The following is an 11,965-nucleotide window of genomic DNA, read 5'->3' as shown; positions in this document are numbered from 1 at the left end:
ACTGCTGCATCTTCGGCGCCCCTGACCTGACCTGTAAAAAGATTCACACTCATGCTGAGAGAGCAGCTGACGCCTGAAATTGGACATTAATCACTCAAGTTTGCGAGAAAACAAAAAACAAACAAACATTCAAAAAAAAAATTCAAAGTGATATTCATCAGCGATAGGCTCCAGTAACCCCCCCGAGACTCACCCCCAAAAACGTTGCCACATGAGAATGTATTTAGATACAATGATGATATTTAATAGGTCATGAGTTGAAGATCGACTTTACGTCAACTTGTGGCTGTAACTGTCAATCTTTCTATTATGGGAGTGTGCTACTCTCTCTGTCTCACACTCTCTGTCTCTCCCTCTGTCTCTCTCTTACTCCCACTCTCTCTATCTCTCTCCATCTTTCTCTGTCTCTTTGACTCTCTCTGTCTCTCTCTCTGTATGTCTCTCCCTCTGTCTCTTTTTCTCAGTCTCTCTTTCTTTAACTCTCTCTGTCTCTCTCTTTCTCTCTGCCTGTCTCTCTCTCATTCTTTCCCTCTCTCTCTGTCTGTCTCTCGCTCCCTCTGTTTCTTTTTCTCAGTGTCTCAGAGGGGGGGTCTCTCTCTCTCTCTCTCTCTCTCTCTCTCTCTCTCTCTCTCTCTCTCTCTCTCTCTCTCTCTCTCTCTCAATGTCTCTCACTCATTCTTCCCTCCCCCCTCTCTCATTCTCTCCCCCCTCTCTCGCTCTGTCTGTCTCTCTCTCCCTCTGTCTCTTTTTCTCAGTGTCTCTCTCCCCCCTTTCTCTCTCTATCTCTCCCTCGGTCTTTCTCTTACTCCGACTCTCTCTATCTCTCTCTGTCTCTCTCTGTATCTCTCTCCCTCTGTCTTTTTCTGTCTCTCTCTCTCTGTCTGTCTCTCTCTCCCTCTGTCTCTTTTTCTCAGTGCCTCTATCCCCCCCTCTCTCTCTCTGTCTGTATCTCTATCCCTCTCTCTTTGTCAGCGTGTCTCTCTCTCTCTCTCTCTCTCTCTCTCTCTCTCTCTCTCTCTCTCTCTCTCTCTCTCTCTCTCTCTCTCTCCTCTCTGTCTCTCTCTCTCTGTATCTCTCTCCCTATGTCTGTTTTTCTGTCGCTCTCTGTCTCTCTCTCTCCCTCTGTCTCTTTCTCAGTGCCTCTCACTATCCCCCCCCCCCTCTCTCTGTCTGTATCTCTATCCCTCTCTCTTTGTCAGCGTCTCTCTCAGCCAATTGCTTTGGGCTCTCTAGCCAGCAGTGCCCCCCAGAGGGCCAACCGTTTCGGCACAAAATACAAATCCTTCACAATAACAGTGCCAAGTTAGTTACCAGGGCAAATGACCGTCTCATACTCATGAGACCCCGTGAGCCAAACTTACCCGTTGCTCCATGATGGGATATTTAAACCTTGCAGTCTACACTCTTACACTCTGCCTTTGAACTATCAACGTTGAAACTCTCTCACTGTCATCTGCCTGTCTCGTTAATGTTTAAACCACCTCCCCTCACTGCTGCGTTCTTGACCAATCACGTGGCTTTAACCGAAGACTTGGGGTGGGGAGTAGAGGACAAAAACAGTCAGCTGCCATTTTGTTGTTAGAAGAACGGGCTCGTTCGCGAACGACACATCACTCATTGAGGCAGCTGTGTGTACGAAAAAAGTTCATATGCCAAGGTAAAGTTCGTATGCCAAGGTAAAATTGTCATAAATTTAACATTGGTAAACCGAAAAGTTCATAAGCCAAGGGGTTTGTAAACCGAGGTATCACTGTACACTGTCTTTCTCGGTTGTTCTCAAGACAGTTGTTTTTCATTATTTGCCTTTGTATGAGTGGATACAAACAAACCAAAAAAATATGTACGGTATTTTCCGGTGTATTAGGCACACCCCCAATGAATGGTGTATTTTCAAACTTTTTCCATGTATAAGGCGCATTGGACTATAAGGCGCACTTTTAATGAATGAAAATAGTTTTTCATATATAATATCTAAATATGTCAAGGTTTTCCAAATGTATGGCTCACCCCATTATAAGGCGCTACACTAGAGGCTGCGGTTATGCACTACTTCTTCTACAGTGGAAAATGGAGTCGTGGCTGCTGACAGTAGTTCCGAGACCTGTTGTGGCTCAACATAACTTTACATAAAAGGCACATGAGGTCATCTTTGGAAGAAAATGAAGGCTTTTGGGTGCGCCTTATACACCGGAAAATACGGTAATTGCACAGTGTCGCATCTGTGTGTGTGTTTTTTTTTAACCTTGCACATGTCAATAAACATCCTAATTCTTGAGGTTCATTGACCGGCTGCTTGATGTTGGACGTCTGTTGAGGTCTTTGAGGATTTACCAGTCGGTCCTTAGCTTTACGTATTAAAAAAATGCTGAAACACAACACTTGATCGTTTCAAGAAAAGTATAACTGCAGTGAGGAAAGAATTACTGGGCCTGTAGCTCAAATCTAATCTCACATTAAAGGTGTCAAAAAATATGATCATAAGAGGGCGCCATCATCTCCCTTTTGGCACCAACTTGAAACTGAGACTGTCGCAAAAGTCAAAAATGGAGACCTGTTCTACTTGACTTCCCCTTCCTTTACAGTTACACACAACCAGGAAACCACAGACAGCCACCGCTCATCAAACGCAATCACATTTCAGATAAAAATGTATCCAAACCTTTCTTGCATGGCTCAGCAACCTTTTTGAAATCAAGGGCTCAGTAATTAATGTGAAGGGCGACCAGCTTGACATGAACTTCTTAAGAACGCATTTTGATTTTGTTTGTTGAATTTTTATTATTCATATAAGAGATCGATGTGAACGAATTGTCACAATAATTAGGAAACAGATACGTAAATATCAAATTACTTGACATCCACAGTAAATCTCTGCCATTGTTCACCTTTCGAAATGATGAATATGACAAATTTCCCATGACCGGAGAGGTACTTATGTGGTCCTAAGCTCGTCTGGAAGATCTCAGACAGCAAGTTTGAATGACCTGCAGTGACAAAAGAGAAAATTATCAGACCGAGAAGGCTGTTGAATCCTTCCCGTTGAGTTCAGAGGCAAAGCAATTGTTGACAAGTAGACGAAATGCCGCCATGATAGGAAACAGTGGCTCTCATCCTGCAGAAAGGATTCTAATGACATTTGAATGAAAGGAAGAAGGCAAGACGTGTGGCTATTACCAAAAGGTGCACTTAAAAGTTTTATTTTTTTCCAAAATAGAGGGGGTACCTATTAAATCAGCTGGTTTTGTATAGGCACTGAGTTCGAAAATCTGGGAATGCCATTGTGTGATTTCCATGAAGGCTTTGCTTGACTTACTGATGCTGTTGCCGACACACTGCTTTCATAGAATATTGTTTTTCAGCAGTTTGGGCTACGATATTCATCAAGGAGGAGACTGTGCTGAGCGGTTGCGCCTTTTCGGCAACACGGATGTGCCTGCACCATTTTTTGATTTTGGAAGAATGTAAGGGTTATTGTGCTTTTTTGGGCCTGTGATCCTCATTGGTGGGTTGGGGGGGGGGCTGTCGCAACTTAGAATTGAAGCGGATTTACATGGGACAGGAGATGGGATACAGTCTCTTTTCCAAAATACAGTAAAGTCTTGTTATATCGATATTCAAGGGAGTCCGAAAAAATATCGATATAACCGGGACTATTGATATATCCGATATCGATATAACGAGACTTTACTGTATAACATCTAAATATATAAATGTTTTCTAAATATAAGGCACAGTAAATTATAATGTGCTCCGACAGTAGACGCTGGGGTTACGCACTACTTCTTCTACAGGGGGACATGGAATGGGTTGCTGCGGATAATAGTTGCGAGACCTTTTTTGGCTCAATATTACTTCACATATAATGCGTACCTGCATATAAGGTGCATCTTTGAAAGAAAATCAAGGCTTTGGGGAACGCCTTATATACCAGAAAATACGGTACAACAATTCGGATAAGGACGAGTCTTTTAATCAGTTGTTTCCTGGGTTTGTTGACATGACGCTCGTAATGTTTGACAGGGTCCTAATTTTGCAACGTGAGTCTATTTACCCCAACGCCCAAGCATGAGATGAGTACTTTCGCCAAGCCCACTGCCAAGTAGCCCAGACTGGTCCAGATGACTGGTAGCGGCAGCTCCTCTCCATTTTCACTGGCGTTAACAGCACTTGGAATTGTGTTGAAGATTACATTTGTCATTGTCGTTGGTGTCATTGTCGTTGTTGGGGTTTTGGTCACACATGCTGAAGTGGGAGAAAAACGGGAACAGAATAAGTATTACTGTGTGTATATTTACCCAGTCGTGGGTAAACATAGCCTTTAACTGGGGTGTCACTCGACTATTCTGATTCTGATTTTACTTCTCCATATGAGCTGGGGCTTAGCAATGGAGAGAGTATTCTGCACATTATCAAGCCAAACACAAGAAGCCAAAAGATGCTCAGCGTTCTTGGGTGTGACTATTAAGTAGGTATTTCGTTTGAAAGGGTAAATGATAGTTTTTGTCTTTGATTATAATAATAATAATACATGTCATTTATAAACGCCTTTCAAAACTCCCAAGGTCACTTTACAGTCACAGGATAAGTTTTTCTGTGGGTGAGCAGCAGCCACGCGCGCCAGCATTCACTCAACCCGGAATAACTCAAAAAGATAGCAAGCTAGCTAGCTATCTAATAGAATGGTAGATAGCTAGCTAACCAGATAGCTAATATGTTTCCTGACTTGACTTGAAGATTGCATCAATAAGTTAACTTTATCAATTGAGCTTTTTAATTTCGTTTACCAAATTATTGTTAATTCTGCACTGTAATTGTAATTATTACTGTATATTCACAACCGGAAATAGTCCTTACAGTCAAACACTTAAAAACACACAGGCTGTAACTACGCACCACGCACACCCTCGGCAACCCCCCCTCCCCCCACCTCACCCCGCCCACGCCACACAAACACACACACACACACATACACAGATCTGAGGCAACTTCATCCTGTTATTTTGAATGTCAGGGAACTCCCCATTGTCCGTCCTCAAGCAAATTATTTGTAGGTGTCACTCTTGTTGACAAAAGAGGTCAATATGTGGTTATTAATAGTTGACAGTCTTCATGGAAAAAAAAAGAAAAGACTGAAGCTCTCCCTCCGTCTGCATAAAACATTACGTCCTTCTGCAGCAGCTGGCGTCGGGATACAAAAAAAAATGTATTGACGTTTTTTTTTTTACAAAGCAGGAGTGGAAATGAGCAGTTAGCAGCCACTTCCTACTGCACACCCAGCTGTGAGCGCGTCTCCGGGAAGACGAAATCTCCTGTGTTGTACTGTAGTTCATTTGCTAGTTCCAGAGTTATAACTTGACATGTTGTAGCTCTTTCTAAGATGTTGTGGAAACCGGGCAGAAGCAATCAGGCGTGGGTCTGGTCCAGCGAGTCGTGATATTAAAGAATGGTGGCAACGAAATGATACATTTTGGAGGGACATAGCAAGGAGCATAATCATAATTTATGCTAGCAGGGGGACTTGGAGGGATTTGGAGGGAATTCACAACAAAACTTGGTGGTTCCAGTTCGGGATAGGGATTATATAGATATAGTTTACGTTTTAAGACTCGCACTGAATATTCAGGAAGTCTTGTTTTCGAGTTGGTGACGATTCCTGACGTGACGTCACGTTTGGAACGCCCCTGATGTTTGGTCTGAAAACTTTGTGTTGATCCGTTTTGATGGCGAAATTAGATGCTGGATGACGTCCGTGTAAGCTCTCAGTCGTACAGGCGTGGTCCATCGATGAAAAGGTTTCTTCAGCCGTCATCTGTACTTCTTTGAAGGTGTCGGACGTTTCGATTCTTATCCAAGAAACTTCGTCAGCAAACTGAAGTCTTACTGGTAGTTTAGGCCCTATATATATATATATATATATATATATATATATATATATATATATATATATATATATATATATATATATATATATATATATATATATATATATATATATATATATACAGTAAAGTCTCGTTATATCGATATCGGATATATCGATAGTCCCGGTTATATCGATACTATTTCTATGCACGCACGCAGAAAATTACATGCAAACAGGGTTGGATATATCGATAGTCCCGGTTATATCGATATTTTTTCGGACTCCCTTGAAAATCGATATAACGAGACTTTACTGTATATATATATATATATATATATATATATATATCCCTACTGTCCAGACATGATGGTGCCGGACTCTGCTGTGATAGGTCCCTGCTCTCAGGTTGGGGGGAGCAGAGGACTACTTTCTAAGATGTTTGTAACGCGAATGATCGTAAGTTGGGGAGCGTCATGACTGAAAAATAAAAAAAAATAATAAAATATATGCTCTATAAAGATATGTACAACTGGAGAGAATACTACATGTTACTACAAAAATGTGCGTATGTACGGTTGTTTGTAACTTGAAGTTATGTAAGATAGGAAGCGTTTGTACTCCCAAAATCTGTTGCTTCAACTAAGTGACTGACCACATTCACGCAGAAACGAAGGCACTGTGATTTCAACGGCTTTCTTGTACACATGCATTCCCATTAAAAAATGCACACAGATGCCAAAATGTCGGTGAATCCTTATGAGTATAAGTGGTATCAATGATGGCAGTGTTGATGTTGCTTTGTGGTTGAAAAGTGCATTGCTCCATCCACATGCAATGACAAAAAGGAAACATTTTCTCGATTTTGTTTAGTGTTGTGGTTGAAATTTGCTATCTCCAAAACAGAAGCTTGAAAGTGAGGCTGTAGTGACCTTAAAATGGCCGCTTGGTCGTCTTTTATCAAACTACAAAATGACACAATGAAAAGGGAAATGAGCAGTATGGGGGCTGATTTAAAAGAAAGAAAAAAATTGAGCGCCAGAGAGACATTTTTTTTCTCTGCTCAAACTCTAAAACGTACATTGCTTCAATCTCTCAGGCTTCATCAAAGTTCTAATTGTGTGACAGATTCATTTGCGTCCGAAATCTGAGTGAGTGTTGGATCGAAGTGAGTGTTGTAGGCCATTGTAAATCCCTGAGGTTGTTAGCGTGCCCAGCTGCTAGCGCAGACCCCCATTTCTCTGTCAGTGAGCTTGTTCACTGCACACTCTCCAGCCTCTGATTGAGGAAATCCGCTGACTGTTTGCTCCGCACGCTGCCATGAAACATCCCAATGGTTCCGCCGCCTCTCCCCCCGGGTCCTGTGCGCACAGGCTTTCCCATGAAGGCTCTGAATGTTTACAGGGGCTGACAGATTTATGGCTCTTGGATGGAGCGTACTAGTATTGTACCAAGGTTGCAACGATGCCTAAGCTACAAAGGACAACACAGTGGCCCATGAACCAAAGTGCTACATGACAATGGTTTTGAAGTAACTTATTTTCCGGTGTATAAGGTGCACCCAAAAATTTTGAATTTCTTCAAAAGATGACACTACGCCTATACGCAGGTGCGCCTTATATGTGTCGTAATATTGGGCCGCAACAGGTCTCGCAACTACTGTCAGCAACCACCGACTCCATTTCCCCCTGTAAAAGAAGTTGTGTGTAACACCATCCTCTACTGTAGTGCCTTATAATGTAGTGTTCCTTATATTTGGAAAACTTTTATATATATAGATATTATATTTACTTTTGTCATTCATTGAATGGCCTAATACTCCGGTGCGCCTGATATATGGAAAACATTTGAAAATCCACCATTCATTGGAGGTACGCCTTATACACCGGTAAATATAGTCATCAACCATAACTGACAAAATAACTACAAGTAGAGTTGGAAAAAAAATACATTTTTCTTAACTCATTCACTGCCATTCACAAATTTATTCGGGAATTGAAACTATGACGTCGACCCCCATTCCTGAATTTGTTCGGGTTTTGTTTTTTTCATTCTTGCGTGTTGATAAAGCACTGGCCATGGCCTCTGGCAATGTCTTTTCCCTTCCACAAGGGGCAGCATTTCCCCTTTTTTCATGTTAGCGCTTTGTTGCAGCTTCAGCTCTTGTCCAGTTTCAGCTCTTGTTCAGCGCGATATAAACCAAAATGTATGTATTGCATTGTATTTTGGACAGCCACCCTCATTTCAAGCAAATATAACTCCAGGCCCTTTTAATTTAGGAACTAACATTTTTTTTCTGATGAAAGAAGAAAGTCTAAAGTTTCTTATACTGCATTGAATGTTTATGTAATCCTAAAACTCAATATTCTCTGGGTCCTGGAATTCGAATGACAATGACAAAAACCCTGGCACTGGAGTAGACAGATTTTTGCAAATGTCTGGCAGTGAATTACTTAATGAAATAAAATAAAAATGAAAATGGTTAAATTATAAAAAGTAAACTGATTATAATTTTAGCGTGTACTTCCTTCATTTTTGGCTTTGAGTATTCATATCATCCATTTTAGGTAGACCTGTATTTATTTTGGTATTGCAGTACATCCGTACCAAAAACGAAACAGTCAAACAATCGCTTGAGAATTATTGCTTATATTACAAAAAATGCGACCTATTTAGATTGTTTTGTTTTCAAATCTTATATTCAATACAAAGTCAAAGTCAGCTTTATTGTCAAATATGCTAATATGTATGACATACAACAGATACAATAGATACAATACATATGGATTTATATAGCACTTTAACAACAGCTGAAATAGTAACAAAGCGCTTAACATGGGCAACTATCATAAACAGCAAATAAAGCAGTCACAAAGATAGTAGAAAGCACTAGATAAGGAGCCAGGGGGCACAAGTCTACAGAATGAGACGTGCATGGGCCACTTGGGACCAAACAGCATCACTTCTGTCTTCTTTTCATTGAAGTTCAAGATGTTCCCCAAAACCTGCATTAAAAATACACAATGAAAAAAGGCATGAAAAAAACTAAGATCAAACAATTTCATCAATAATTCATCCGACGGAGTCAACCCTGAACTGGTCTCCATCCAGTCAAAAGGCACACATTAAGGCGAACAAGCATCCACAGTGTCATTGACCGTGAACCCGTCTTGTCGTGCCAATGGAATTTGTCTGGTCCTTCACGTGGTCTCTGGATTTGTTTGTCATGGCTAACCCTGCCAGGACCATAAAGATCCAAGACAATGCTGATGGTTGGTTGTCTTACACGCACATAAATACAGATAAACAAGTCTGTCTTATTTGAACGTCAGTCCTTGACAAGCTACTGAAGGCCAGGGCTTGATTATCAGAGTCTGTAAAACAAAACCGTTTGGCTCAGATGTATTGTTCTGTAATTTCTTCTCTGGGATTTCCTCACTGCACACCCCATCCGACTTGCTTGTGTCCATCATCCCATAACAGAGCACTGCCAAATTCTTTACAGCATGAAAACAATTGATACTGAATGTTTGATGAGACCAAACCGGCGACTCGGAGAACTCACCCGGCCCACAACTATATTACGCCCCCATTCCACTCCACCCCCACCCTGAATAGAGGTTTGCTTGGAAGTCTGTCAGACTTCCTCGTCTTCATGTTGATTGAAAATGTGAACGCAAAGCATGTGAGGCCTCTGCCCAAAATGATTCGAGGCCTTGAATATCAGATCCTAACCGTGGTCCGACATTCTGGCAAGATGAAAGCATGTTCAAGGTGAGCAACCATCTGGGAATTACGAGTGCTCGCAGATGATGTGGGGGAGAAAAAGTACATCCTTCCTGTTTCTGGATAATCTATTTCATTTGTGAGTCTGCGCTGACAGAGGTGATTTGTGTTGTCATATAGTTTTCCTCTCACTGAGCATTTCATATGAAACATTGACTTTCTTCTTTTTCTTCTTCTTCTTCTTCTTGTTCGTCTTCTTCCCAGCTGTTTTGATACTTGTTGCAAGATCATTCAATTATCTTTGCGTAGATGAGTAGTTTAGTTTGTTGACAATCCGATTGCGTGTGTGTGTGTGTCTGTGTTTGTGTGTGTGTGTGTGTGTGTGTGTGTGTGTGTGCGTGTGTGTGTGTGTGTGTGTGTGCGTGTGCGTGTGTGTGTGTGTGTGTGTATGTATATGTAGCTGTACACACACACACACACACACACATACATACATACATACATACATACATACATACATACATACATACATACATACATACATACATACATACATACATACATACATACATACACAAACAAACAATTGATACTGAATGTTTGATGAGACCAAACAGGCTACTCAGAGAACTCACCCGGCAGACAGATAGCTATCTAGCTAGCTAGCTAGCTAGATATAGATAACTAGCTTGATAGCTGGATAGCTAGCTCGATGGATGGATATGGATAGATATATAGATGGATGGATGGTTGTATAGATGGATAGATAGAAATACAAACAATTGTTTTTTTTGTTAAATTCACTGTTTATGCTGATTAAAAAATAAATTGACAAAAAGATGCAACATGGAATCACCCTGTAATTTTCCATGCATGAACTTGTCATAATATTGGGAAATTGATTGCTTGAAAAGTAGCTCTTTGGTCAAATCAGGTTGGACACCCCTGTTTTAGGTTTTTTTTAAGCCAGTCATTGTCAATTCAGATCTACTTCAGTCTTTGTTCCTCTATATTTGCTTTTTTTCATTTAAAAAATTGAACAATTAAACAATAAACATCCTTCAAGACTGCCGCTTGATTTTTTTTGCCTGGTGTTGTACACTTTCAGAACTCGACTTCAGTAGTTGTTCCACTTACTTAACATCAAATCATTGTTGTCACTCTTAAAGTTTTTGTAGGATGTAACATGCCTCATCATGGAGAGGTCAGTCCATTTCAAACCTAAAAAACATATCTCAGGTAGATCCACATCCTCACTTGTCAGCCACGGTCCTAAACGAGAGTATCCATACGACTCCGCTGCAGATCCCAATTTGGTGGTGACCCTGAATGGACCCACCAGAGAGTTGTACATCTGGGTCTCAGTGCAGGATGATGTCAAGACTGGCGCTGACCCAAAGCCCGCCGCACAGAGACTTACTCAGAGAGGTCGGCTGCATGGTGTTTTCCCTTCCTGTGCCTCAGTGACATCTTCCTGTCAGAGGGGGGGTTGGGAGGTGGGGGAGAACCTCAGGGAGCCATTCGAGGGGGCCCGGGCTTTGAGCATAGAGGACTTAGCCCAGTGAATTCCAGTTGTCTTGACACGGCAGAAGGGGGAAGGTTTACTTTCGTGTTTGGACCCCTGGCATGCGACTGAAATTCACTTTCTTTACAGCCCCCTGCGACACCCGCCAGCCTTTTTCTGTCCTTCTGTTCAGCAAATTTGGGGTGTGATGTAAAGTGATCTTCAACGGCAACTTGGAAGTGTGCATGATCAGCCACTGCCATGTTGTGAAGTGGCTATACATCTTATCTGAATTTCATAACATGCTGTCTAATGCTTTTAACTTCAGTTGCCCCGTCGCTTGGACAAAAAAAAAAGATCTTTTCAATAGCAATTCTAAAAAGAAGATTTGGATGATAAATACAAAGTCACCAGCGTTGAGTGCAGATCTCACCCCACACCAAACGGTCGACCAATGTGTGCATTGGGGGGATGGAGGCAAATGGAGGGCTGCCCTGTCAGCTGGCAGCCTACATCCTGAGTCATGGACGGTGACAAACAGATGGACAGTTGCGTTGTGATTCTACAGGGAGTGTGTTTGGATTCATGCCAAAATGGACCTCAGTTTTCTTATTTGAACATGTGACAACTAGTCGGACTAAAATTTAAATAAAATCGAAATCATGTTACTCTGTCTAATCCGTTGCTGATACTCCATTTAAAAAACACATTTCAGAGGGAATAACACATCTACAAAAAGCATGCATAATGAATTAAATAGATGAACGTAAATAGTCTGTATCCTTGACCAATCATGAAGACAATTAATAGTATGTCAGCAGAGGGGAAAGAGTCAATTTTGTACTTTGAGTTTTTAGTTATTTATTTTTAAAGTT

Source organism: Hippocampus bargibanti, linkage group LG01, assembly GCF_051943395.1.
Source record: "Hippocampus bargibanti isolate YZ-2025 linkage group LG01, ASM5194339v1, whole genome shotgun sequence".
In the NCBI taxonomy this organism is placed as follows: domain Eukaryota; kingdom Metazoa; phylum Chordata; class Actinopteri; order Syngnathiformes; family Syngnathidae; genus Hippocampus; species Hippocampus bargibanti.
This window is presented reverse-complemented; position numbering follows the sequence as displayed.